The 4,765-nt window shown below is 59.6% G+C and overlaps 1 protein-coding gene across 7 annotated transcripts in view; it reads right to left on the bottom strand.

Annotated features, from left to right (window-relative positions):
• The window catches only part of PTK2B (protein tyrosine kinase 2 beta), a 70,147-nt gene extending 68,606 nt beyond the window's left edge, over positions 1 to 1,541 (bottom strand). For 4 of the 7 annotated variants that reach the window (XM_019537271.1, XM_019537269.1, XM_019537265.1 and 1 more), the window contains exon 1: positions 1,503 to 1,541. The gene's annotated coding sequence lies outside the window, so the exon portion shown is untranslated. The remainder of the gene's footprint in view (positions 1 to 1,502) is intronic. The other 3 variants (XM_019537270.1, XM_019537268.1, XM_019537266.1) reach the window with 2 other exon arrangements.
• Positions 1,542 to 4,765: the final 3,224 nt, after the last annotated feature.

Below are 4,765 nucleotides of genomic sequence, written 5' to 3' on the forward strand. Positions count from 1 at the left end.
TTTTTTGAAGTCAAGATATATGACATCAATCTCTTCTCCCTTGTCCAGGTGATAGGTCACCTGGTCATAGAAGGAAATGAGGTTGGTCAAACAAGACCTACCCGCAACAAGCCCGTGCTGGCTATCCCTTAGGATGTTAGTCCTTCCAACCTGAATTTTCTATGTAGCTAAATCAGCTCTGTACACCAATGCAAACTATGCTGGGATTAGGAAAACACCACCCCCCCAAGCTCTCCCAACGGAAGCTGTTACTAGGTCTTATCAGGAGGCAGCGGGGAGCACTCCCAACCACGGATGGTGAGGCTTGAGGCCACAGTGATGGGCCCCTTATGAAGGCGTTTAGCAGAATAATAAAGCACGATGCGTCCAACCCACAGATCTTTCCCCCATCACCGCTCTCTCTTGTGCCCTAAGCCCCCTCCCATGGCCGGTGGCTTTGTCCCCCCCGAATCCTTCCCCCCAAGCCCTGCAGCAACAGTCAAACGGGAGCACACTGAGCCGCCGGCCCTGAGAGGTCAGCTCTCCCGAGCTCCCGGCTCTGCTCGTTTCTGCACAGGCACACATTTTCTCCACACCCTGCTTCTCTCTGCTCTTTTGTTACCCCCATGCACACCCACACCCCTTCTCTACACACACACACACACACACACACACACACACACACACACAACCCTTCTGCCCCTTTGTTTCCCCCATATACACCCAGTCGGCATCCGGAGAATAACCCCCCAAACTGGAGCGCCCGGTCCTGGATGGCGCTGGGAGAGGTGTGGGGCTGCACTTGCCCCCTCTCAGGCCTGGCTCCGGCAGCACTGCCCAACTTCCCCACCTGTCCAGGGAAAGCTGCACGCACGTGGAAGTCATCTAGCACCGTCCGAGATGCCTGAAGACCAGCCGTGCTGCCTGCCGGCGAGCGTTAAACAAGGCGATTCACGGCGCTCCCTCTGCTTCCATCGACCTCCCCGCCGTGCCGGCCGAGCCTCGAATAGCCCGTGTGCCCCAGAGCCAGCGAGCAAGGCCGGGGCCCCTGCCCTGGCGTGCCTGGCTCCCCGGGGTGCACTGCGCAGGAGGCAGCGGTGAGGGAGAAAGCGAGGAAGATGGTCTACTGAGACACGACGGCCCTGGCTTCCCCCCACCAAGCCAGGAGGGGTATTAAGCCGCCTCGGCCCTCCCCGTGTCCAGGCTGCAAACTAGAGCAGCCTTGGGGCTGCCGTGGCTTTTCCCCACTAGCACACATTACATTTGCCCCTGCCACGAAGCGCCGGGAGCTGGTACCCTGGGCAGGGGGCTTGCTCCGGGGTACCATTCTGCTTCCCCTAGGCACCGCCCGGGCAGGGTACAGACCCTGGCGTAAGTGAGTCAGGCCAAGGTGCTGGCCCCCCCCACTGCACCCAGCCTGGTCCCTGTGCCAGGACCCCCAACTCCCTGCCACAGCGTCCGCAGGAGACCCCCTAACCCCAGCCAGTCTCGCTTGGCCCAGGGGTCCGCGAAGCACCACTCACAGGAGCGATGGATCACGCCACGCCGCGTCGCATCGCTGTCTGTTGAGCTTGGGGGATGGAGCAAACACTTCCTGCCTCGGTGACAGCGCGCCCAGCAGGATTTGCATACTGCAAAAAGGTGGTGGAGCCCGCGGCCTCCTCTCGCTCGCACATACATGTGCAACTGCGCACAGAGCAGGAAGTGGGGGTAAAACATCCCTGCAGAGTCAGGCCTTCCGGCATGTTTGCTCTTTATAGCAGGTACGGCCACTTCCCCTGCGCTGCTCTTGCACACACATCGCACACCACACGCTCCCCACACACGTGCATACACACTCTTTCTCTCCACGCACGCAAATGCACACGCTTTCTCCACAGGCACACATTTTCTCCACACCCTGCTTCCCTCTGCTCTTTTGTTACCCCCATGCACACCCACACCCCTTCTCTACACACACGCGCGCGCACACACACCCACAGCCTCCACATACACAAACACACATTCTCCTTCTCTCTGCTCCTTTGTTCGCACTCCACACAACCCCCCACACACTTCCCTTTGGTCTGCTCCCTCATTTCCCCTTACACACACACACACACACACACACATACACATATACACTCCTTCATGCCCCCTACACACATCCTTCCCCATGCACCACACACACACACACACATGCACACTCCCCTACTTCCTCCCCCAACCCCTTTTCAATGCACTTTTCCTCCTGGTTCCAGCCCCCCACTCCCATACTGGGAGCTTGACTGGGGCAGCTGCAGCCCAGGCCAGGCCCTGCATAGATGCGGAGGCTGGGTGGACGGTCTGGCCCCTCTACAGCGGCACCGCTAAGGGCACCAAGGATTGGTGAAACCCCGGGCCTGGAGGGGATCTGGCCCTTCCCTACCATGCATGAGTCTGCCCGGGGGTATTGGGTCCCTCTCTGCCACTGCCTGCCTCCATGACCCTGGGCAACTCACCCCCTCTTAGCCAGCCAAGTGCTGTCTGCTTCCCCCTTCAACGAGGCAGGCAGGTTGTCCGGTTCCTCTCCGCCCGGCCTAGTCCCGAGGCTAGAAGGTTCCCGGGGCTCGGGCAGGGGAGGAATAGGATCATCCCTGTGGGGCCTCATAGGCGGGCAGGATCCGGTTCCCTGCCTGTGAAAGGAAGATTGGAGCATCTCCTCTGCTCTGTCGGAGGCAGCCAAGGAGGCCTCGATACCACGGCCGTTGGGTAGGAAGCCACGTGGAGGTTGTTTCTGTGCTGTGTGGATTACCGTAGTGATTGCAAGCCTTTGCCCTGGGTCACAGTCCTGTGTGCAAGGCGCTGCACACCAAGGACACATAAGGCTGCCTTTGCTCCTGGGACCTCACAGTCCAACAGCAGCCTCTGGGCCTTGTAGGAGCCAGTGCCCAAGCCTTGTGCAGAAGAAGATGGTCTCACTGTTCCCCATTTTCTCGGAGGGGAAACTGAGGGCACTCCATGCTCCTAATCCGCCGCCTCGAACAGCTCACTGACAGCAAGCTGCACCACGCCTGTGACGCACCCAACCCCAGCCGGCTGTACAGGACACCGCGGAGCAGCACCCTGTCCCCAGGGGGGAGAAGATCTCTCTCTGCCACTGCCAGGGGCTGACTTCTGCAGCAGCAGGAGGGCTCGTAGCATCGCAGAGTCGTCGGGCTGGAAGGGTTGCCTGGAGGTCACACCTAGTCCAACCCCCTGCCTGAGGCAGGATCAGTCCTATCCAAGGCATCCCATAAAAGCCCTCATCTAAACTATTCCTGCAACAGCACCATCAACCCTACTGCACTGCTACAAGACCGCGCTGCCCGGAGACACCGAGAGCCCCCAAAGTGGCTGCGGGGAGAGCAGCAGGACCCCGGTGGCCAACGTCCTGCTGCTGCAAAGGTTAATGTGCGCTCGAAAGATCCCAGGCAGAGGCCGTGCCCCTTTTACAGAGGAAGGCCACCCCCTCAATCCACACCAGTCTGACCGAGGGGGGGAAATCCCTTCCTGACCCCAAATACAGCATCAGTCTGACCCTGAACGGAGGGGCCAGACCCTCCAGCCAGGGCCCTCCAGGGTTGGTGCCAGCAGGCGCTTGGGCACAGCCCAGTCCCCATCTCCAGTCTGGGCTGCGGCCAGCACCTCTGATAAAGGCAAAAAAGACAAAACCTAGAGTTTAGATTTTTGCAAAACAAAACCCTGACACGTGTAGCAACAGGAGGGGGGGAAATCCCTTCCTGGCCCCACGTGGCATCCAAATATCAAACCCCTCTGCTCTGCTCCACATCCTGGGGACAGTGGGCTGAATTTCCCGCATCCCAAACAGCCCAAACTCTCCTTTCTTATCTTTCGTGGCCCTCTGCCTGGGAGCTCTCGAGCGTCTGCTAACCACCTGTGCAGCCACACGATGTTGGCCACTGCAGCCCCCCTGCTTTCCCTGGGGCCGGGTGGGGCGCGATGTCTCGTTCGGTCAGGGAAGATGGTGCTATTTGGCTAAGAGGTTGGACACTGGATGTGTCTGGGCTGGTTTGCAGAGGGCTGATCCTGCCACAGGCTGGGGTTGGATGAGATGTGACCCCCGCAGCTCCATGCCTGTCTGACTTCCCTGCGAGTCTTTGATTCTCCGTGTTGCTTTTCTTTTTATTGCTCTTTTTCCATGTTGTTCTGTGCCTAATGCTACACGCTCAGGGTTGGCAGGGACCCCGAAGACCACCTTGGGCAGCCCTCTACACAGATCTGACTAGGCCTTTCCTGACCCCCACTAAGCCCCCATCCTCCCTGGTGTCCTGCAGCAGTGAGTTTCATGGGTTAACGCTTGCATTTTTATGCAGCCGAACACCCAGTTTCCTTTCCTTTGTGGGCAGCGGCCGAAGTTGTGGAACTCCGGGCAGGGACTCTCAGTCCTTTCATTAAAGCCCCCCACATGGGCCACATCAGTCTTTGCATGACGCACCCCCTTTGCATCCACACAACCACCCCGTTCACCTCCAACAGCGCAGCCCATTGGTCGCCTCAGGCCCCATCATGGTTTTCCCAGGACTCAGTGAGTCCTTGCAGTGCCCAGACTTGGCCTCCACCTCTCCCCCCTGGGGAGGGGGCTCTTCTCAGCCAGACTGGCTGACCTGCTCCACCGGGCTTTAAACTAAGCCCGCCGGGGGGGGACTATCACCACTGCTGGCCCACTGAGCAACCCTTGCAAAGCCAGCGGACCAAGGCACTTCAGGGAGCCCACCCCTGCCCCAGCCCTGGCACAATCTGTGGGCAAGGCAAGAGCCCCCAAGGG

This window comes from Crocodylus porosus, unplaced genomic scaffold, assembly GCF_001723895.1.
Source record: "Crocodylus porosus isolate Cpor-Errol unplaced genomic scaffold, CroPor_comp1, whole genome shotgun sequence".
In the NCBI taxonomy this organism is placed as follows: domain Eukaryota; kingdom Metazoa; phylum Chordata; order Crocodylia; family Crocodylidae; genus Crocodylus; species Crocodylus porosus.